This window comes from Micropterus salmoides, unplaced genomic scaffold (genome assembly GCF_014851395.1).
Source record: "Micropterus salmoides isolate LMB-PRFRI ecotype aquatic unplaced genomic scaffold, ASM1485139v1 Ms_hic_scaffold_2, whole genome shotgun sequence".
In the NCBI taxonomy this organism is placed as follows: domain Eukaryota; kingdom Metazoa; phylum Chordata; class Actinopteri; order Centrarchiformes; family Centrarchidae; genus Micropterus; species Micropterus salmoides.
The window spans coordinates 35,384,612-35,409,623 of record NW_024041150.1 but is presented as its reverse complement, the minus strand read 5'-3'; the positions used below and the strand labels follow the sequence as shown (position 1 = coordinate 35,409,623).

At 40.2% G+C, this 25,012-nt stretch overlaps 1 protein-coding gene across 2 annotated transcripts in view; it reads right to left on the bottom strand.

Moving 5' to 3' along the window:
* htr2cl1 (5-hydroxytryptamine (serotonin) receptor 2C, G protein-coupled-like 1) overlaps nucleotides 1-25,012 on the bottom strand; it is a 167,973-nt gene that overhangs the window by 89,644 nt on the left and 53,317 nt on the right. For both annotated transcript variants that reach the window (XM_038732536.1, XM_038732537.1), the window contains one exon: nucleotides 1,538-1,668. The gene's annotated coding sequence lies outside the window, so the exon portion shown is untranslated. The remainder of the gene's footprint in view (nucleotides 1-1,537; nucleotides 1,669-25,012) is intronic.

Here is a 25,012-nt window from a genome sequence, read left to right as displayed (position 1 = left end):
TTTTAACCTTTTTGATAACGTTAACGTTATTGGGTTCAGTTTTGGAGCAGGGTGCGAATTTTACAATGGCAATTGGAGGGGTCAGCTTTTTTTTCCAGGTCATAAAGGAAATCCAGTACAGTGCAGGCACTTGCTTCAGTGAACTAAAGTCTTGCAATGATTACAATATCCTTGCTTATTTAACTAATGTCTGCAGTCTGTAGATGATGAAAAATCAAATTCATTACACCAGTTGATGGTTGCCCCTTTCCAGACAACAACGTCAGGGGTCACCAAGTATCCAAAAAGAAAAACTGCCAGCATGTCAGACCCGCACACACCACAGCAAACTATCATTTCCACTCCAACACAGACCCATACAATGCTGAACCAGAACCAAAGACACTATCATAAAATACAGGCTGCATTATCATCTCTAATTCGTAATTCTCATCATTTCAAGTTTTAAGTTTCAACTTACTCTTTTTTAGCACCAAAAGTGTTGAATAAATCATTTTCTTTTGCTCATGTTGACTGTGAATGAAATTTAATCTGTGTTCAATAAACAAGTTGTCATACATTTGGGTTTTAACATTTTTTTATTACCTAGCCAGGAGTGCTTATTGTAAAAAGACTCACAAAAGACTTAAAATGAAATAATTAACTCTGTATTTATGTCAAAATGTAACTCTACAATAACTAATACTTAATTTCACTGTTAATACCTAATACCAGTGTTAGTGCTAATACCAGTGACATTTTATAGTGGTAATGAAATGCTAAGCCAACAATGGAAATGATAGGATAGGCTATATGCCAGCTAACATCAGGTAATATAATAAGAGGCCAAAAAATTTATTTCTTGCAAGTTTAAATCATTTTGTTAGCAACCAAGCTAAATATGCTAACTAGTAGTTAGCAGGCCAGCTCTCAACTACTCCCTACTGTACGTCACTGAGCTTCCAGCACCACCTAGTTTGTAAAGATGTGTACAGGAGCCAAGGAAGGCAATTTACTGAGATAATTAATGTGAAGTCGTGAAAGTTGGTTGGAAGCTGCAACTTAAGAGACAGAGAGAGGAGAGAGAGACAGAGGGTGTGTATGTGTCCCCTTAAAATAGACACCATCGGATAAAGTGGGAGACTGAGAAGAGATAGAGGTGAAAAAGACAGAGGAAGAGAGGGGAAATAAAGCTGGAGGGGGAGTGTATTGTACATATTGTCTGCATGTGTGTCTTTTGGTGTCTCTGTGTGTGTGTGTGTGTGTGTGTGTGTACATGACCTCATGTGGGAGTTTTCCTGCTCAGGGATAGATGGAACCACACAACACTGAATGCTGATGTTGTTTGACAGCACCTCTGAGCTCTGAGGAGGATGGGTACTGTTTGACATTTGTATTTGTGTACTGGTGTGAGAGCAGGAATGCGTGTGTTAGAATAAAGTTCACAAAATTGATATTGCGTTCTTACAACTGAACCTCATTTTACAACAAAAGGAGAAGATACTGCTACTTGTGTGTGTGTGTGTGTGTGTAACTATGCATAACCTGATGTACTCACATGTGCCGAATGCTGATTTGATCACATGCACCCTTGGATTAGCAACCCCAGTGTTTTGTTGTATTCATGGGCGTGTTGGACGGACTTCCTTCAGACGTGAGGCGTTCAACATCTGACGTGTGCTTTTTAGTCTGAAACAGAAAGAAAAAGCTCTTGAATTTCACTTAGTAGGTATCCAGAAGTGTTGGGCATGATAGTGAGATAACACTGAGTGTCCAGTATTGTTAAATCACTAATCTCCACACATTGTTTTATCTTCAATCACCACAACCAACATGCATGCATAGACTTTCACTGCGGTTCTGAGGTATTGAGATACTCTGAGGAAGTTATGTTAAACAATCTCTGCTTTTCCCCTGCAAACCATGGATGAGTGGTGAACAAACATAACCTATGTTAAAATATGGACTGATTTCACTTTTGTAATCGTGAGTAAAAATCACCTGAAAAAACTGAAATGTCTCAAGAATTTACTTGGTGGATTGCCACATACTTTTTGTACATATGTTCATGGTCACCAGAAGATCCTACAATCTTTGATGATCCCCTGACTAACTCGTTATTTGGTTTATTACCAAATATGAATACTGATATTAAAACAAATTAGATTTCCACCAGCCTCAGCTGTACTAATTGAAAAAAATCAGGTATTTTCTGCGCTGTTGTTTCAATAGATAGGTTGCCCTTCTCCTTTACATTTACAACGAATTTTCCTCTCTTCAGAAGAATCCATTGTAGCTATCCATTCTTGTTCAGTACGACAAAAAGCCTCCACAAACTGAGGTAATCTATCACAGTAAACTCAAAGCCTTCATTTGGTTTTGTCAGAGTGCTGGTTTTATTGTTACTTCATTATCCCTGACTTTAATGTTTTCTCATGACTGTGCTTGTTATTTCACACACTTACTGTCAATCGTCTGACACTCAAAGGAAGAAATGGTCTCAGAGGAAATAAATCATGAACACGTCACCTCTCAAACTTTATTGTTTCTTTATTCAGAGTGTCTTTGTTAGTCTTGTCAGCATTTAATTTCAAGAAACTGCAAAGTTTAAAAACACCTTTAAATGTTCATAACATTAATTTCAAAAGAGATTGAGGGAGATGTAAACTTAAAGGGACAGTTCGAAATTTTTGAAGTTGGGTTGAATGAGGTACTTTAAAACTCCCAAACTATCCCTTCAATGTCTGTAAATTGAATTGGCTGTTAAGTAATCTAAATCTCCATTGTACACATTGTAACTTTTGCCACAGGGTGCCAATTTTAAAAATGGTTTGAACTGGTTTTAGTGGTCGGATGGTCGCTGGTTATAACGAGGATCTGTTTAAAGCCAGTGCAGCTGCCCATAAAACACTAAATCATATTTACAAACATGGTGATGGATGTTGTAGAAAATTGCCAACAATCCATAAGACTCAGTTGTGAGGTGGAGACAATGCGTTTTTATAGCCTTAAAGGCCAAATTTCAGCTACATTCACATACATAATACATGTAATTATGTGTGTTTGTTTACTGGTTTTAACTGAGATTATAGGCCTGTTTAACTCCTATATGTGATGTAACGAGAGTGACGCTCTACAGCCATGCTGGTAGCTCTCCAAGGGTATACTTAGGAACAGTGGTGCTTTAAAAGCATGCTGATGTTAAGCAACTGTTTACCATGTTCACTATCTTCATGTTAGCCTGCTAATATTGGCTAATTAGCAATTAACACAAAGTACAACTTCTCATTATTTGCTTTCCGAGCCGCGTTGGTCCTATTTAGGATATTTCCAATAAAATAATACATTATAACAATGAATTTCATTCATATAACGCTTTATCCAGAGTCTTACAGTGCTTTAGAGTAAAGGGGACTCATCTCAAGCACCACCTGGGTGATGCATGGCAGCCATTTTGCGCCAGACGCTCACCACACATCAGCTTGAGGTGGAGAGGGAGGGAAACATAGAGCAAGTTACACTGGGGGATGATTAGATGGCCAGATGGAGAAAGCCAAGTTGGGAATTTTGCCAGAACACCGGGGAACCGGTGAAAAGTACCAAGAGATCTTTAATAACCACAGTGAGTCAGGACTTCAGTTTAATATCTCATCTGAAGGATGATATCTTCTACAGCACGACATCTCCGTCACTACACTGGGGCAATTGGCTTTTATTATTGGGAAGACTGCCACACATACGGCCCTCCAAAACCTCTTCTAGGAGCAACTTTTCCCAGGCGGTTTCCCATCCAAGTACTAGCCAAGCCCCAACTTGCTTAGTTTCAGTCATTCGGCAGAAAGAGGGTACATGTTGGTACAGCTGCTTTACTCAATGAAGCTGGAAAGCTCTATATTATGTGTTGACTTCGACAACAACATATATTGATTTCCTTTCCTGCCTTCCCATTCTCTCTGTCTTTTTCCAGTTAATTGTTGAAGGCAACACTGAAAATATAATAGAGTCCAGCTGGATCCCCCCGGGCAGCCACCTCAGACCTGCACTTTTAAGAAGCCACCATCACAAGCGGCCAATATCAGGAGTATAAGGGTTGAAGCCACAGAATTAGATAGTGGGAATAAAATATACTGCTGTGACAATGTCACATTCATGTGCAATGGAAAAGTTGTCATAGATTTCCAAGTAAACTTTTTAACCTTTATCTATCTGGGGAAATCTACACCCTGCTTAACATTCACATAGTAACACGCCTGGGTACTGAAAGATTTACTGCAAATACATCTGAATAAAAAGGTTTGTTAATTTGTTTGCTAATTAGCTAATTAGATCCCCTGTTACCACCAGTGTTGGCAAGGCTGTGCTTTTTGGGGGCTCAAACCAAAAAATAAACTAATAATAAACAATAAACACTGTGTGCTCTCTACTGGGCAACACAAGCTTTTCCTCAATCTTTAAAAAGCCTTGACGCCCTCAGAGTTGTTGCATAAGATCTCAAAAAGCACCACTCAGGCTCTGATGTAACAGCTCCAGTGGCAGAAATCTGTAAATTATCTAACTTGATTTAATTGTGTTTTTTGAAAATGACTAAGATGCAATTAGTCTGGAGTCAAGACTAAACACTTGCCACTGTGGAGTAAACACTTGGCCTGCAGCATCAGCGCCCTTTGGGAGAAAAATAATAGTTTAATTTAAAATATATCACATCATTTTATTATAGAAACCTGAGTTCAGGTTGAGGATGCATTAGATGCATAATAGATATTCTGAATATATTACTACTGCATATAGCTTTCACCAAATTAAAGCATACTGGTGTTTTTGTATGTTTTACAAAGCAATATGTACTGTTTTGTACAGTTTTGCATCTTCCAAGCCCCTCTTGCTTTCCTTTTATTTCAAAACAGAATAAAAACCAACTTGCAGAAACATGATTGGGGAAAGGTAATCCATCACAATGAACATTTAAATCCCATTTGCTTTTGTCTCAGGGTTACCTTATCACTGAGTGGTAATGCAAATGAAAGCGGTGGCTAAATTGAGAAGTCTGGCAGTGTGTTCATTCATGTGTTGGCGGTGGATGGAGTCCTTGTAGTTTAGTGTTTTAATCTTGTGTCTATAAATTCTTGTCAAGACTGACTGATGGGTAAGATTGCCAGTGCGTCTGTGCTTGTACCTGTCCAAATGATATCACAGAAATATTTTTTAATTTTAGCGGCTGTCAATTTCCCATGTGTTTTTTATTTTCATTTTAAATCAGCTGTCACATAATGCATCTGTCTAGTACAAATTCTCTCTGCAAAGTCAATGGATTACAGAGAAAGTTTAAGTTCCTTTCTCAGTAAAAAAGCAGGGGGGCTCTGAGGACAGAGGACTATGTGTGAAAAGGCTTCACACATTGTTTTAGTCCAATAATCCAGTAAAATAAAATTGCAACCCAATAAGATTCAGTCTATGAGCATACGTTTGTTGTTACGTTCTATGTTTCAGAAATGTTAATTCATGCATACATTCATACAAATTGTGAGAGATATTAAATCATTCAGGCGTCACAGGGGGATGTTTGTGCATAATTACATCTCTAGGTAATACCTCTCTGACAGCAGTAGCAATTAAATCAGCAACACAGTCATATTGTGCAGCATAGAGCTACTTTTCAGTGTTATAGCCATTCACAATATGTGCAACAGAAGTGTTGATCAAAGTTAGGGAGTCCGTTTGTCAAAGCATCACAAACATAAACAAATATGGCACACAGGGCATAGTGAAACTGTTGGATGCTGTGAACATTATCTTACTTTTTTTTTTACCTGCATTAAAGGGAGAAAAAGAACGAGAAACACAGACTGCAGCATTGCAGTGAACACAGTGGAAGAGGAAAACATGAGAACTAGAGGCTGAAGAGAATGACTGAAACACAAAAGAAAGCGAAGGAGAGAAAAGAAATGCAGTTTGGTAGATTTTATAATGATATGCTGCAACATCAGATGGGAAGGAAGATAGATTGTAGCCAAGAGCAGTCAGACTAGAGGAGATGGAGAGAGGCTGAAAAACAGATGGGACCCCCCCCTCACACACACACACACACACACACACAACGCAAGCCTTCCTACCCACATATAGGAAATAGGAATACTTTTTCACTGATCATAGACTTGGATCGAAGAAATAACTTTTTCTTTCTACAAAGCTACACTAAAAAAATACACAACGCCTCCATGTACAGTGGACACAGATACACAGAGCACTCATGAAAACACTTTATTCCACTCAAGTAGCTTACTGCTGATTGCTTGCTCTCTCTTCAGGGATCTCTTCTGTTTAAAGATGTAGTTTAAGTCGTTAATGCACAATCAATACTATTCCCATACACAAGGGAAACACACACACTAAAAGATCAGCGTTTCTGCATGAAAACATTCATGATTTCACCTGAGATAGTTTACACAGCAACACTAAATTCTGATTAATACAATAAATTACTACTAGACAGTGAACTCATTCCACTTAAATCATCAAACTAATCAGTTTCGCCGAATTGCTAAGTCATGATTTGAACAGCTTTACAGGAAAAGGCTAAGACTATGCAAAATCACTGCAGTTTGACAACCACATAAATATGAAGCACTTAAGGTAATCTACAGAGAGAGCTTCATTGGTGACTGAGCTCAGCCTCACAACTAACTTCCTGCCACTTCCTCTGCAAAGTGTTGGTCATGTCTGAGCTGATTTAAAGACAGCCCATCACTGATCATATATCCTGCCTAGTCTGAACAAGGTCCAGTTTGTATGTGCATATATTTATAATTTATAGAAGTGCTAATATTAGTAAAGTATTTGTAAAATTCAATGAACCTCAAATATTTTATTGTATTTATTAAACAAATTTTAATTAAAAGGGGCCATATGTAGTTTTCAGCGGCAACTAGCGCTGCAGTTTTCAGACTGCAACCTGGTATGTGCTCGAAATCATGAGCGGGCATAATCGGACACACAGAGACCGAAACACTGGGAGACAGCTTCACACAACATGCTGGAAACTCATTTAAACTCCCACTGTAACGCTACAGTAATATCTTTATCTGCTTGAGGTTGAACTAATCCATGCTGGTTACATTATAACACTACACTGACTGTATTTAGCAAACGTGATCGGCATAAGCTGCCCCGCCCCTTTTCCAATAACTATTTGTGTATCTTTCACCGGATGCTCAACAATATGAGCACAGCTAAATGTATTGGATGAGAACAAAACAGTTAGCCTGAGTTAGCCTGAGTATAATAAATCAGATTGTTGCTACACTTTAACAGTTAGACTGCAGTAAGTAACATTATTGTAGTGAAGTGGTCTTCCATGTCGTCTACGCTGTTATGTTGCATCGTTGTATATTATGTGGGTCACGTAAAGTACTGAGACGGTGGAGAAGCTGTGTACCTGAGTATCGGTAAAACATCAATTAATCTCAATTGAACGTAAGGAAGCAAACAGCAGCATATATTAGCAACTGCTTGGCGTCAGCTGGCGAGCTAACGCTATCTGACTTGAGCCAACTAAATCACTAAATCACAATATATTTCACATGCTTTGCAGTAGTGTTAGTTTACCTGTCCAATAGGATGAAAGCCAACTGTGGGTCAGTTTTGTCAGTCTAAAAACAAACAGAGGTCTCTCACTGATTCAAGCCTTTCTGATGATGTGTGTTTTCACCCGACCTTGATCTGTTTATCGATTAGACTCTATCGCATAAAACTTTATTGTTGGTTTTCATCCTTTACATAAGTTCAGGTTTTATGTATGTTATATTCATTTAAATCTAAAGTTAATTAGCTCCATACTTATAACATTTAAGATACTTTGCTTTTAATATTATTTATAATGTTAATTCACAAAACCTGAAAATGCTCAATTATTTCCACGTCACAAACTGTGCTGGTGGCTATTGATTAGACTGTCAGCTAATAATAAAACAAGAGATCCAAATTTATAATAAAAACAACAGCTTTATTATGTGTGTGATATTCCACACACACACTGCCCATTTGGATGTTGGCCCAAGTATTAAAATGCACCGGAGAAATAAAGGTCAGCTCGGGTCGAGATTGTCATTTTTATAACAAAACAAACTACTGTTACTGTTCCCCCTGGACTGACTATCCTGTGTATCAATTTGCCTTTCAGGTAAATGGATCGTTGATTTCACTGTGCATGTGTGGTCAATAAAGATACAAGTTAACCTATTTATCATAACGTATAATCCATAATGAGCCTGGCTTAGCTTCAAGGAATTTCATAGAGGCTACACCCTCAACATGCACTAACACTGAATATCAATAAAGAAATGTATCTGAAAGGTTTGTAGCTTTTTGCAGGACAGCAGCAGAGGCTATGGTTCATGCAGAATGCATTTTGACTGGAATACAATTGGATCAGCCAGATCACATCTGGAGGTGGTCTGAAACATCACTTAACTCCCCCTCTTCCTGCTAGCTTAAGCTACAAAAGGACAAACTAAAAGTAACAGAACTAGCTTTCAAGTCTTCTCTTGCACAAAGCAGTTTAGAAATAAAAAGGCCTCCTTCCAAAGCATTGCTTTCCTTGACCTGGGACACGTCCCGCTAGCCCCTCCCAGCTTATCTGCATACTGAGATCTTATCACAATACAGGCAGATAATCAAGATAATCAACAAAAGCACTTATTAATACCAGGTATAGATGTACACACTACCAGGTGTAAGACATTACTTTTTAAAAAAATTTAAATAAAAGTTTTTAATTTTCTGTAGTATTTTCCTGTGTATAGGTGAACAAACCAGTTTCCCTCCTGGGGATCAATAAAGTTATGCACGTACTGTTATACCTTTTAAGCTCCAGTGGAAGTATTGTTCATGGCTCCAAAGCAGAGAGGTTGTTTTGCACAATGGTTTCCACTAGAATGAAGACTGTTCACATTTTTGAGAATTCATCTTTATCATCTTTTTCATTTACAAGGAGGATAACGGGTACAAATGCTACAATTCTACAACTAGTGAGAGCTCAAAGATTAACTGTTCACTTTGAGAGAGGACCAGTTTGTTTCTATTTAAACACACACTTCTTTGTTAAGGTAGCACGGGTGTGACAAACATTTCATGTCAGCCAATCATTCCACTCTCTCGCTCGCTGTCGCCGCTCTCCTCTTTGTCATAGTCTCTTCTTTCTTCTTTCTTCTTCTTTCGCTACCTTTACTCTCTCCTCCCTCCTCACTGTCTCTCTGTCTCTCTCTGCCTCCCTCCAAGTCCATTATTTCTCCATTAAAATTCAGGATGACCCGTTTAATTGCCTCCAATGGCTGGGTCCTAATGAGAAAAACACATCGCATTAGTGGCGAGACGCCATGTGTATGAGCCTGTGTGTGGTTCTGCATGTCAAGCTGCTGGGCCCTGACCAAAGCAGATAATATTCTGTCAGACCCGCCTGTTACACCCTTTAAACCTGCATCTGTTTGTGTGTGTGTATGTGTGAGAGAGAGTGTGCCAACCTGGAAGAGCCTTGACCAATGCAGATAATATTCTCTCAGACCCTTGTTCCACCCTTTTAACCCAGCTGTGTATGCAATTGTGTGACTCAAATTGCATTCACAGACATGCATAAATATGAAGTCCAAAAGCGCCTGCGTGAGTCAGTTGATGACAGAAGAGAGGGCACTCAAGCGTACTATATGTGGGTGTACACGTGCATGTGTGTGTGCGAGAGAGAAAATGAAAGAGAGAGGGAATCAAGAAAAGGGCTGCGGGCAGAGAGACAGGTTGTAAATGAAAGAGGGGGAAAATAAGGTCAGAGGGAGATTTGTTAAACAGGCAGGTCCTATACTGTTTATGTTTGAAGTCAGAGGCTCAAATGCACACAGTCATGCACAACAAAAATGCTTTCTGTTTTATATGAAGGTAGGAGAAGCATCAAGGGATGACGTTAAAATCCAGAACATGTACAACAGCTACACAGTTGCCCCTTGATTTTTAGGGACATTTACCAAACTATGTATAATTATTACATTATATTGTCAAATAAACACTCTTTGCGGCACAAAGATTTGTTTTAATTTTAAGTTTGGACCCGTTTATAGTCCCCTTAATATTGTCCATCCATCCATCCATCGTCAACCACTTATCCTGCGTACAGGGTCGCGGGGCCCTTAATATTGTTCCCTTATTAAATGTATACAGGCAAAACCAGGACTGCTACGAAACATGCATTATATTACAATACAAAAAACCCTTTCTCCCCGTCATACCACTAACTCTCATGCATACACGCTGGACACACAGCCTGCCCTGCACCACCTGTTCTCACACATGGTGTAGAGTTGGAGTAATGTTTTCCATCTTCTGGCTAACTGTAGTATTGACGGAAACTGCGCTGTGATATACAGAAAACTTAATTTGAACATACACACTAGAGTGCTTGCCTCCAGTTCTCAATGCAAAACAGAGACACCATAAAATCCTCATCTTCCCAGCCATCTGCAGGCCCAATTTTTCTGTTCATTTTGCTTTCTCTTGAAAGCAGAATTACCATAAAACTCTGCCTTTCTTGCTTTTGTCGACATATTTGTCGTCATTTTGCCTGAATAAAACTGTGTGGAACTTGTCTATGGACAAAACGACAAGTCCTATGTTTTTACCATGAGGAGGGGTAATTAAAGGGTGTAGCGTGAGTTAACCAAAAGTTAAAGATAGATAAAATCCTACAGCACCTCCCTAGCTTCATGCTAGAACAAAAACAAGATATACCCAGACAAATAAACCACATGTGAAGTACAAGATGGACACGTTGTTTTGAGAAAAGATGAACAGGCGATCACCATTGCAAACTTGTCAGTCAGTTTCAAAATGTGGGCTAGCTCATCTAGATTACTGTCAGTGGTAGTGACAGTCCTGTGTCTTTTGTGTCTGAAGGTTTTGGCAGTTTAGTGGTTGATTAAGATCAGTTTCCAAAGAGGCACATAGCAGAAAATGTTTTGCAAACCACAGGGCTTGATGATTCACTAGCTCATTGATTCAAGAGACAGGTGTTCAGACATGAACTCTCCCATGTGAGGAGAGGAGGGAAAATCTTCCTTGAGGCAAAACACTGCGTCATAGCTGTAAGGATGAAGGATTGGGATTGACAGAGCTGCAGTCCAATTAAACTTTAATGATACTTGTGAGGACATTGCACCACAGCAGCAACAAGTTATAAGAGGGTACGGTGAAGAACAATGGGATATAAAAACAGAGACGTTCCTCCTCTTTTTCTTTCTTTATCATCACTGTCCTTTGTGTGCTATATCTAATAAAGAAAAAATCAAATAGAGAGGCAGGGGTAGAAACTAAAAGCAGATGAAAGAGAAAGAAAAATATTATAAAAGAAAGGTTGTGCAGGAAATAAAGATCTTCGAAATGAAAGGAAACTCGCTGTAAGTTATTTGTCCAACACTAGATCTTTCAACCCCCACTTTTTCTGTCAGTTTTTCCGCTCTTTTTCTCTTCTGCTGCAACATTAATGTATTCCGTTATTATTTGTCTGTTGCATTTCGCTCTTTTTGACTTCACTTTCTTTCTTTCGTTCCCTCATGGGTTGCAGAGGGAAATACTGTCCTCGCTTAGCCATTGCTTCTTCAACCATTCTAGCAACTAGTTTTCTATCTTCCTATTTATAATATGATTCAGATTCATTCTTTATTGTCCTCAGTGGAGTAAATTTGTTTTCACAGTCTGTACAAAGAGCACCTTCAATATGGATTCTACACACAAGCTACCTATAGTACACATATACAGACAATGTACACATATCTACACACATAACACAGGAGTGACTTCGTTAACTTGTCTGTGAATTTAACGCTCTTATAGCGCAGGGTACAAAACGTTTTCCAAAGCGTGCCTTTTTGTAGAGCAGTTGTCTGTATCTATGGCCAGATGGGAGAAGGGTGAAGCATAAGTTGAGAGGGTGGCTAGGATTTTGTACTATGGTACTTGCTCTACTTGCAGTATGGCAGTATTAATGGGAGCTGGCAGGTTGGGAGTGGGAAGACCAATTATTTTGGAGGAAGTGTTAGTGATTTCAAGAAACTTATTTCTATTGGTGAGAGGGAGCATGGTGAAGTAGCAGGTAGCACAGTAAAAGAGGATGGGTTCAATGATACTACGCTACAGGAGAAGCAGTAGGTGTGTTATACAGTAATGATATATACTATAATAAGATTTGAGTGGACTCATGTCCATCCACCTGTCCTCAAATCTTTATTATGTTGCTTTTTGTCTCTCCTTTTCCCTGCTTTCATCTCTTTGTTTGGGTACGAGGGTGGGGAAGTCTAAAAACACATTAAATCACTTCATTTCCCTCCTTCTTCTTTCCTCTACCTTTACTTTCACTCCTTTACCATCCTGCACCTCAGGCCTTCATCCATTAATCCCTTTATTATTTGCGAGTCACTTTCTCTTACACTTGACACCACTAAATCTCTCCGCCCCCTCCTGCTCATCCTCCCATTTTTTAATTTCTGGCAGTTTTCTGCCATTAATCTCTTGCTCTTCTTTAAATCTTCCTCCTTCCTGCTCTTCCTCTTTTCCATCCATTCACTCCATTTCCTTTCCATCTTCCCTCCAAAAAACTGCCCTGTCATTTCTCCACCGCATTGCCTGCCCTTTTGTGTTTATCACTGCATCTTCCCTGTGTCACCTTCTTCACTTTCCCCGAGCGAGCAAACAAACACGTGTTCTTGACGCTGTGGTTCATCTTTTGTGTCAAAGTGGGATGGGATTGGAGTCTAGTAATCATAACAGTAAATAATACACAATTCCTAAAACGTAAGTGCTTATTTCAAGTAATGTTTAAATGTGTTTTCTTTATGTGCTGACTCGTCCCTCTCTCATCTTATCATCAATGCACAGCCTCAGCAATAACCTCATATCACATAGTTTGCTTTCAGCGAGTTCTCCGCAGTCGTATTTCTTCTCCGATGCATTGTTTTTTTCACAAAAGATGTACAAGACGTCCAAGTCAACATGAACAAATGTTTGATTTTGTCTAAGAAGTCAGGTGCACTCTCCCATGCATTACCTCTTCGTAACTATGTAATCTAACTTTGGCATGCCATTACTTGTGTAACTTTATTTCCTCCTTACACACAATGATTGAGTAGTTCAAAATAGTGTTGAGAATAATGCCATTGAAATCGGCAAAACACACACCGTCAATGAAAGGTTCACACTTTGTACTCTGGAGATAATTGTGTTCCGGTTAGTAGGGACATTTTGTGAGGATTAAAAATGATCAGAACTGTATCTGTATAGATTTTGACCTGAATGATCCATTTAACTCTTTGTGCTTTGAGGGTGATCCAATCATATCTCAAAAACTTTGATAATTGTAGATGAGTGATAGTATACAGCATGTAGAAAACAGTTCAAAGAATTTTCAGAACAGAATTGTCTGAAACCTATGAGGCTTTCTCTAGTGACTTAATTAAAGCTGGATTTTGCATATATATTGGATTGGCAGATTAGAAAAGAATACATAAATTTTATAATTACTATACACAGCAGGGCTCTGTGTAGGTCAATCGGTAGAGGAAGGCATTAGGGTATAAATCAGTACCAGGTGCACCTCAGGAGCGGACCGCATAATGAGCTGCTGTTTTAGTAAATCAGTCTCTGAATACAAACAGACTGTGGCCGCAAACTCTAAAACTTCAATGTAAAACTGGCCCAAACAAGTCTACAGCCACATCTCTGTGAGGCTATAAGTGTCTTTGAGCTAAATGCAAACAGCATGCAAACATATATCAATAACAATGTTGTCATGTTGGTGTTTAGCATGCTAAAATTTGCTAATTATCACTAAACCAAAGTATTGGACAAAGTGAAATCTTGACCTGATAATGAAAAGTTAAAGGATCACCAAAGTTTTTACAATTCATTCTGAGGGGGATATTCATTTCCAAATTGCATGGCAAACCATCCTATAGTTGACATTTCACACAAAATCCAAATTGTCGACATGCTGTGGAGCTAAGTGCAAAGTCTGGTGATCATCAAAATCATAGGATTCAGATATCATGGATATCGGCATCAAATTTCATGACACTCCATACGATCGTTTTTGAGATATTTCAGTCTAGACCAAAGCAGTAGGTCAACCGACTGACAGGCATACCAATGTTGCCATCAACAGAACCAGGCAATGTAATGGCTAAAATTAAATGACATTCAAATTAGTTCAGAGGCTGGATACACAAAAGGATGTGTTCCATGAAGCCTGAGTCCTTCAGAGTATCTGAAGGACAGCTTGAACATATGCCTCTTCAAATAAAACGGCTCAGCAGCACAGAGGTCCAAGCTAATGGTGCATTCAGGTGCTCCTTGTCAACTTGAAAAGTCAAACAATTCTAATTTTATCACCAGGATATTGCCCTCAATGAACCACCACGTAAATACCAGTTACAAATTGAGGCGACTTTAATTACAGTTTATGGTAAGGAACATCCAACTTCAACACACAATAGCAAATTGTGTTTAGGTTTACTGGTATATACTGGATATCCATATTTTATGGTGCAACTATAACTATAAACAATGTCCACACTAGCTCTTTAAAATCTTTTTTACCTTGAAGTGAATATTTCTTAGGTCTAGTTTAGGTGATATATTTACCCGTGACAGTTGACCAGGATGCACTGACTGTGTCAAAAAAAAACAAATACTTTTTGCTAGCATTTTGCAATTTCATTTGGAGCAACATTTGAAACAGGACAGAGCTTAAGATTGAAAGTTTGGAAAGAACAGTTGAGATAAAAAAAACTCCCTTCCACATGATCCTGGAGCTTTCAAATGTATTACACAAACCTTGTTGAACACTAACAATGTATTTAGTCCAAAAATGTGGGCTTGAAAATATCCAGTGTACGTGCTTTTGAAATTCTACCGTCATAAAAACTAAATATATTCACGGAGAACAAAAAGGACATATATCTACATTATCTCACAAAAGTGAGTACACTCCTCACATTTATGTAAATATTTGATTAAAACAACACTGAAGAATGACACTTTGCTACAATGTAAAGTAGTGAGTGTACAACTTGTATAACAGTGTAAATTTGCTGTCCCCTCAAAATAACATATCACACAGCCCCATATCACTAAACCCCTGGCAACAAAAGTGAGTACAGCCCTAAGTAAAAATTTCCAAATTGGGCCCAGAGTGTCAATATTTTGTGTGGGCACCATTATTTTCCAGCACTGTCTTAACCCTCTTGGGCATGGAGTTCACCAGAGCTTCACAGGTTGCTACTGGAGTCCTCTTTCAGCCCTCCATGACGACATCACAGAGTTGGTGGATGTTACACCGGGAATCGGGCTACGGCACGTTGCGGCTGTGCCATGGTTTTGATGCGTCCAGAGCGTGCAGCCTGCCCCACATTATTTACTTGTTGGCTTTTTTGTGCTTTTACTACCTTCTTCACAGCTCTGTGTGATCCCGTATTGTTCCGTCAACTTCAGGCTGCATTTCCCACAAGGAGCATTTCAGAATCAGAGAGTTTCGCCTGCCTGATTTTGCTGACATGGTTAGATTTTGTTGATTTGGTAATCAGTGTTTGCATATTGTACTTCTACTGTGATTAAGTAGGCTACATAGTTAAATGATTTCCTTTTGTGGCTGTTTTAACTGTGTTTATTGTTGTTTTACGATCGGGAGTCTCCACAGGGTGCTTTATTTTGAAAATTGACCGGATTCTCTCTGCCGTTCTGTGTCTGACTTCCTGCCTGGTTCAATCTGCTCTGTGCTGCTTGACGCGGCTAGCGGTAAAAATAGACCTGCTGCCTATTCTCTGCGGAGTGGAGAGCCGCTTCTGGGACGCGCTGCGCCCTCATCAGGTTGGACTCAAAAGCATTGACTATAATGGCCGTAGCCAGTGGATTTTAGGAGTTAGAAACCTTGCGCTCCTCCATCTTCCATTTGAGGATGCCCCACAGATGCTCAATAGGGTTTAGGTCTGGAGACATGCTTGGCCAGTCCATCACCTTTAACCTAAGCTTCTTTTTAGCGAGGCAGTGGTCGTCTTGGAGGTGTGTTTGGGGTCGTTATCATGTTGGAATCCTGCCCTGTAGCCGAGTATCCAAAGCAAGGGGATCATGCTCTGCTTCAGTATGTCACAGTACATGTTGGCATTCATGGTTCCCTCAATGAACTGTAGCTCCCCAGTGCCGGCATCACTCATGCAGCCCCAGACCCGTGACACTCCCAGCACCATGTTTGACTGTAGGCAAGACACACTTGTCTTTGTACTCCTCACCTGGTTACCGCCACATACGCTTGACACCATCTGAACCAAATAAGTATCTTGAACAAATATCTTGGTCTCATCAGACCACAGGACATGGTTCCAGTAATCCCTTAGTCGGCTTGTCTTCAGCAAACTGTTTACGGGCTTTCTTGTGCATCACCCTTTGAAGAGGCTTCCTTCTGGGACGACATCCATGCAGCCTAATTTGATGCAGTGTGCGGCATATTGTCTGAGCACTGACAGGCTGACCCCCACCCCTTCAACCTCTGCAGCAATGCTGGCAGCACTCATACATCTATTTTCCAAAGACGGCTTCTGGATATGACGCTGAGCATGTGCACTCAACGTCTTTGGTCGACAATGGCGAGGCCTGTTCTGAGTGGAACCTGTCCTGTATGGTCTTGGTCAGTTTCAGAGTCTTGGCAATCTTCTTATACCATTCTATTTTTTTTCAGATCCTCAGAGAGTTCTTTGCCATGAGGTGCCATGTTGAACTTCCAGTGACCAGTATGAGGGAGGGTGAAAGCGATAACACCAAATTGAACACACCTACTGCCCATTCACACCTGAGACCTTGTAACACTAACGAGTCACATGACCTCGGGGAGGAAAAATTGCTAATTGGGCCCAATTTGGACATTGTACTCACTTTTGTTGCCAGCTGTCAGGGACGGACTGGGAGTAAAAAATAACCCAGGACTTTGATCTAGACCAGCCCACCAGAACGGTCCACCGTATACTCCACAACGACTGCCCTGCTAATGCACGCATGTACAAACAGAACCAGCCTCTAATACAACCACCTAGGGGCATCACAGCCATTAATCACTATGACAGTACTACTTTAAAAAGGCTGTAGAGCACACACTGAAATTGTCATGATGACTGAACTACCTCACACCACATGAAGCCTTGAGATAAAAAGACTAAAATATCAATCCTCACTGAGACAGAGAACTGACTCCTGCTCAGGGTCAGCTGGTTGGCTTTAAGTCATGGGAGTACACATAATAAAACTGGTTGAGAATGTAATCTAAGAGAGCAGCACAGATGTATGTATTTGTATCAACCTGGATACAGATACATTTCATATCAAGTGAAGGAAGGGCAACACAACAAATGTTACTGTGTGGTTTTACTCCGTTTACAACAGACTGTTGATGAGTTTCAATGTATTGTGTAGTAAGAGTTGAAGTGGTAGGAACCTTGTCAATGAGCATCATATCTAGCAATTCACTGAAGACACATCCTCAAGCCATGTGTGGTTCGTTCTTTCATTATTTAGTTTCAAAACCAAATCTGAGAAAACAAAAAAACAAGTTGTTTTTTGGTTTTTCTGTTTTAATACCAAAACAGAAAGATAGAAAAACAAAAAAAACAAAAAACAGACATCTGTTTTGTTTTTCTGTTTTAAACCCATAATGGAAAACAAAGGACCTGCGTTTAGTTCTATCTTTGATCGGTGTTGTATCCCTACAACCCGTTCTCAATCCCCTACTCCTCACATACAGTATGGCATGGTCAAGGCCTATGGTCAAGGCTGATCTGAAGCAGCTGGTTACCTGAGCGATCTAAGAAAATACCCGAATATGTTTATCAAGGGTTTTTTCTTGAGGCTACGGCCAGGGTGCAAACTACAGGGAAGCCAGGGGGAGCTTTACTCCTCTTAATAAGACATGAGCTGCCCTGAAAACATGATTTGTAATATTTTGGGGGGGGTCTCTAAAATATCGACAATATGCTATTTTTGCCATTCATTTCTATTTTTTGTAGCCTATCATCATGGATCATGCGTAATCAGTAGCGTAAGGCTTCATCCAGCCAGAGGGATCACCAACCGTCCACAGCGCACCAGGTCGCTCCCGCAACCTCCTCTCTCTCGCCATGTACGCTCCAACGCCCGCTCCCTCTCCAGTGGTAGACCTACTATGGGTTGTGTTGCAAGTGGAACTGGCACACTGGACGGTCAGTGGTCGTTCCCTCTGGCTGGATGAAGTCCGATGCTCCTAATGCAACTTTCTAAATACGTCCATCCCTGACCATGTCAGGTCGAAACAGTGTAGCCTAGAGAGGCTGAACCTTTTAATCCGTGTATGATTCGTTAATATACAGCTCGCCAAATTAACTAATAACAGTTCATGTTTGCTGTGTACCATTGGATGTACTTACTATCACTGAATTAATTTGATATTGAAGAAATCTTAAAAACCGGAGGATTCTCAGGAAAGTTTCAGTAGTGAGTTACAAACTGAACGCTGAGCCAATATTATATAGGTGCAGCCTCCAGTACTGCCCACTTATGTTGATGTTCAAGCTCATCTTAATTACATTATCAGAATCAAATGCTTATTTTAGCTAAATAAAAGGACACAACAGTAAATCACTGACACTGGAGTGATTTCTTTCCCACAAAATCCCCACAGGACAGCGAAATTTAGACATTCAGAGCTTTACTAACGTTAAGCATCAGAGTTTAGTTTTTCCACCAGCTGGTTTGAACAAACAGTTACTGTAGGCCTATTCTTTACCTCAGTTCTTTCTTTCTGGTACATTTACAAAACAGTAGCTGACCAACAGCATTTGCATTTCACTGATAGATTCTGATAACATGTTGTATTAACGCATTTAGACACATACCTACCGTTCAGCTGCACTATCTCTGTGCTGTGGCATCTTCCCCTTCCCAGTTTTAGTGTTCTGTTGTAGCTCGTTTTCCAGCTGTCAGTGTCGCTGTGGTGTGTGTGAGCGAGACAGATGGGGCAGGGCTAAGGGCTGCATGGACATAGATATGAAATATAGACCAACAAGCTTCTGCCAACTTTTTATTATTAGTAACAAAGTATAAGCTAAGGAAGGCTGCACCACTGGCATGGTGGTTGGCCGGCCCACATTGTCCCAGTACTCCAGATGGCCAGACCGCCGCTGCTAGCGGGGTAGACATTAATGCCTGTGTAATTTGTTATTCTGAGGGGACAGCAAATTTACACTGTTATACTAGCTGTGCACTCACAACTTTACCTTGCGTCATCTCTTCGGTGTTGTCATATGAAAATATCTAATCAAATATTTACTAAAAATGTGAGGGGTGTACTTACTTTTGAGAGATACTGTAAGTATATCTACCCACATCGCCCTTATCTAAATTGTTATGTAATATCAGTACCTGCATCTTTGCAAAGTGTTAAACTTTTAATCTGGTGGTAGGGGCCTCTGTGTCCAGCAAGATTACACACTAACACAAACAGAGTTTAGTTAATGTCACCAAAGTTTTTTACAAATCATCCTGAGGGGGACATGAATTTCCAAATTGCATGGCAAATCATTCAGTAGTTGCCGAGAAATTTCATGTTAATCAAAATCAAAATCAAAGTGAAGAAATATACGGGAAAAAGATGCTTAGCATGAGAGACTAAGATGAAAGGACGCATGGAGAGACACAGACAAAGATTGAGAAAGACACCAAAAGAAAGAGGAAGATGAGTCGATTATTGTTCGGTAGATAACAGGAAGCAAAAATGACTGAAAGTATGATCAATGCATAGAAATGAATGGCGTTTGTGGCAGTGTGGCAGTATCTATGTGTATGTGTTTTCCATTAATCTCCTCCTCAGAGCGTCCCCATGGCTTCACTAATGTTTGAAGAAGCTATTTGAGACTCAGTGACTGCAGATTACCGATAAGGAAAATTACGCTGTCAGAATTTATCAGCACATAAATCATCCCAGTGTGCGTCCTCATGTGCATGTGTGTGTTCGTATGGTCGGTGGCAGAGGGTTTTCTTGCTTGAGCATATGTCTGCATGCATGTATGCGCAAAGTGTGTGTTTTTTATCCCTCCTCCGGGGAGACCCCACGCACCGTCTGTCTCTGACTGATTCAGTATTCATTGCCACAGAGAGACGGGAAAGAGACAGAGTCAGAGGAAGAGGAGAAGATGAGGAGGAGGGAGGGAGGAAGAGAGAGAGAGACAGAGAGAGAGAAATGATGAGATGCAAACAGGAGAACAAGCCAAAAACACAGCAAGATGACTGAGAGAAAGGAGAGGAGAACATATTTATGAGCAAAATAACAGAAAATGCAAAGGGGTGTTTATGCCAACAGGTCATAATTTTCATTCACGTTTCAGACGTCTAAACCGATGAGTCCATTCCCTTTACAACAGCTTCTCAAGTGCAGCAATATTACATCCTAATGTTAGATGTCACCTGCGTTTCCAAAATGACTTTTTACCGTCATGTCTGCAGCCATTTTGTAAGAGCAGGTGCTGCAGACTTTCTATTTTGTTTTGAAAAATGTTCTCCTCTTCCCCAAATGGTGGACCTCGCTGTGGAAAAAAAAGGGCAGAGCAGCTGAAGAGGTAAGTAGGAGGGAGAGAGGAGGTGGAGGAGAAGGCAGAAAAATAAAAGGTGAGGTGAGGAGGGAATGAAAGAGAAAATGGAGGCTGGAGGAGGAGAGGGGAGTTTTTTTCCATCCTATTTGTTTTTCATTAGGGTTTCAAATTTAATGAGAGGCTAAGAGGGAGAGTACACCATGACAGAAGCCAGACAGAGAGATTATACCAAATACACAAACACACAGGAAGTGAAGGAGATCCAGCAAATGTCCACAATAGAATGAAGAGTCTGAAAAATTATCAAGATGGATACAAAATAAAGAGAACAAAAGAGATAACATGCATTAATGGGCTGAGGCATAATAACTCTCCCAGCCTTACTAGTACTGCATACCAATACAACACTCAGGGAGTGTGCATGTGTGGTCAGAGAGACAGACAGAGGCTGTGGGGTGTTGCAGTCAGGTGAGGTCCCACATTGTTTGAGCTCTGTTTACATTTCCAAACAGCATCTCTAATGTATCTGTCTGGCGGGTCTATCACACTGTGTGTGTGTGTGTGTGTGTGTGTGTTTGAGAAAGAAACAAAATGTCAAAGCAAATGCAGAAACTGCGAAACCTGACTAGCTCAAACAGGAGAGAGACGGAGGTGAATGATTCGGGGAAACATATTGCCTCTATTGCCTGCGTTTATGCATTATAAGAGTGTGTCATGTTTTATTTAGTAGATACCAGATGATGATGAGAGACAGCGAAAAGTAAGATTACACGTGGCAGAGGTCATGGGGTCAGATTCAAAACAAAGCTGTTGCAGTTACTCTTCTGTGCCATAGAGCTCCAAAAACCATTACAACACATCAATGAGCCACACCATTGTACATGTTTCATCATTACAGTGAACATGGACACTGCAGTTTTGAGCCAGTCACACGCCCACCAGCCTCCTGCCATAAATACTTACTATTGCTGTTTGTTCTGTTTGAGTAATGTTTGATAAAACCTACAGTGGCCAGCTTCTTCAGCTGTTTTTAAGAGATTTGGGGGTTCAACAGCATTTGTTGAAATCGTATCTAATCATTCAAACCCAACAGTTTTACACTGTTTCTTTTAACACTTATAAGAACCCAGACATTAAAAAAAACTAAAGGTCAGGTTTTCGCAAAGAGATACCATATTCTACATTTAACAAATTACTTGAATGATTCATGCATCGGTTTTTCTTAATAAAAAGATGAGGCGAAAGATCAGAGAAAGGGTTTGTTGCAATTAGAGCTTAACAAATCTAGGCTTGGAACTGGACCCAACACTATCTCCAACTCAACCTAGGTCAAAGCCAACTGAGCCAAAGTCAGATAAATGAGGAGAAACTGTGTGTGACTAACGGTAGAAAATAAATTACATGTACAATTTAAAACAAGACTGATCCCTAGCCTGGACTACCTTTGATTTAACTGTGGATGACGAACAGAACTTTGGATGCCTCCCGTTTCTCTTACCTTGACTTCCATGTTCCTCAAGTTTCTTTAGAGCCAGATCGATAGACACTGCCCTCTTCCTCTCCCATACCCTTCATTATAGCTCTCTCTCCACATACACAGCTAACAACAAAAGAATGAGGTGAAGATACGAAGTGTTTTGGGCAGATCAGCTTTTTGAGCCTTTGTTGTGCTTTGCAGTCTTGAACAGTAGGTCATAACACCAACACTGTCAGGATTGAGACTTAATTTCCCACCGGGCCACCCACTGTGGAGACTCTGGCTATTGTAAGGTTGAACAAAATCAACATATACTGTAAAGCAGTGATACTATTAACGGGAAAGTCTAATTTGAGTACATCAACTATTCTGCAGTTGGTTGAGTTGACAACTGAAGAAAAAATGAGTGACAAAGAAAAGCAATTAAGAAAAATGGAAATCCGACTGAGCTTATTGTCCCTCTAAGCTACTGAGGGCTGTGCTGTCATGACATTTCAAATCCTAATCATGCAATTATAATGAGCTGATCTACCGAGATTTATTTACAATATGTAAAGGATGAATGGTAAGAATAATCAAAGTAATCAAATACATATACTTTTAGTACTTACTAGTATTTAGAGTCGTCCGCCACGCCAAAGACAGACAAAACATGATTTCTCAGAAGCAAAGTTGAAATAATTGAACCTGGTGAATGTTATATAAAAGTTGTGTTTTTGTTTTAAATAACATTGGACATTATTCAAAGACAAATTTGAAATGGGACTACTGCAGGGGGGAAAAGCACTCCCAGAATCAGCAGCCCCTCCCACTTCACAGCTCTGTGGGCATACTTGTCTGATTGTTGGAAAGTTGTTGGAAATTGGCCGCCCCACCCAATATCAGTACCGAAGCTGCAGTTTTAGAACGCCCGCAGTCCTGGGACCACAGTTCTTCTGCGGCAGCGCCATCTAGTGGATTGGTGGTGATGATGCACAGCAACAAGAAGAAGGTTAACCCGTCGACATGCATATAATCAATAACTGGTAAGGGTTAGGGTAATTGGCTGTCAAGGATAACATAGCTAGCTAGCTAGCTAGACAGCTTACAAATGCAGTTCCGGTACTAGGATTTTGCAGTCCTGAATCTGCAGCCTCCGATACTGCAGCTACATACTACTAGCCCCACCCCCAATTCCTATGTCAGAAAGGTGTAGACGCTGTTTGACCACCTGACGATCTTTGGCTAAAGCATACCTAAGCCTTTAAATGACATAATTCGAAATACACGGTCGGGGAACAAGAGCTGACATGATGTGTGACTTGTTTGGGGTGGTTCTAATGAAGTCTAATAGGCGTTGGAGTGGTGTGTAATGTAGTGCATCCTCCTCTGTCAAACATTGTCCACAGTCTGTTTAAAAGGTGACTGCGCTGTCCATTTACACACCCAATAACTCATTCAGATGTGTTAAATGGAGCGTGGGCTGGACCTGTGCAAGAGTATTTCCGCAACCTGAGTCAGCCTTCTCTGAATAAATGAATAATTTGGTTGTGTGTGTGTGTGTGTGATAGACAGAGAGAGAAAGAGAAAGAGAGAGAGAGAGAGATTGTCTCTTGGGGACAAATGCATATTACATGTGTCTATTTGTTTAAAGTAGTGTAGTGCAAATGCCCGAAAGTGTCGGCGAGGGATGTGTGTATCTGTTTTTGTGTGGGCCCTCCATACACAAGGCCAAGTTTGGACTTGCCCCTAAGCTAAAATGACTGAGTGAGTGAGTCCCCAACCGGTTTTCTCTTCTGTCTTTCTCTTCATCTCTTTCTTGCTTCTCCTTGCTCTGTACTTAAACAAGCAACGTGAAAATGAATTGGAAAAGGGACAAACCCAGATGAAAGGGATGTGGTTCATATCAGGTTCTGGCATTTCTCAAACTCTGTGCAACTGGAATTTAAAAACGACAGCTAGATTAAATCTGCTCCTATGAAAAAAGATCAACCTTCTCATTAAAGAATATTTGTAGATGTTTAAATATTCTGCATTGCAGAAAGAATTTCAGAGGGTTTCAACTTCTGATACATGTAAAACATACAGACAGCCCACTGTTCTCTCTGTCATCTGTCAATATATCAGTCCTCATGCAGAATACATTGCCTTAGTTTGCTCTTGATAGATCCAAAATCAGCCTGGCTGCCTCATTAGCTATTCCATTCCCTCTCTAAATCTGCTGGTTCAAGGACAGCTGCTTCCTACTCTAGCATCCTACATACAGTACCAACTACTGCTAGCTTTTATCAGTCCTCTTATCAGTGGCTATACATATTCCCTCCCACATGGTTACATTCCTTTTGCAATCCTGCAAATAAATGTATCTATTACTGGCTGATTCGTTGGAGAAATTAACCCTGTTCCAATGGGACCAGTCATTTGGACCACATCAATCCATCCAATAAGTGAAGGATGTCTGGGAAGGCTTTTATTGTCGGGGAGTTTGTGTCTCTTCCTGAAATTCTACTGGAAACCGCTGTAAACACCAGAATATATAACCAACAAACAACATGCATCCAGCATGTCAGGTTCCTCTTGTTTTAATTTGTAGCCAGCATCTCCCAGCAGGTTATGCTTTTGGAGATGTCTGCTCTGTGGGTCCCACTGTTTCTGAAAGACTATCAGATGTTCAGTTGTTGTTGAAACTGTTTTAGAGAAGTGTTGATTCAACTGTATAATTTAGGAGGATCAGTGATGCCGGTAACCGGTAACGCGTTACTTACTCTGTCTGACCACTTTTTTCAGTAACGAGTAATCTTTTTTTTTTTTTTTTTTTTTTTTTTTTTATTTAACAGTCAGACATATACAAACCAACATAGTGCAGTAGTGAGCAATCTTGTAAATCCATAATTCCAGAAGTGACATAAAAGTGATTTAAGTGTTTGATCTAAGTGTACATGTG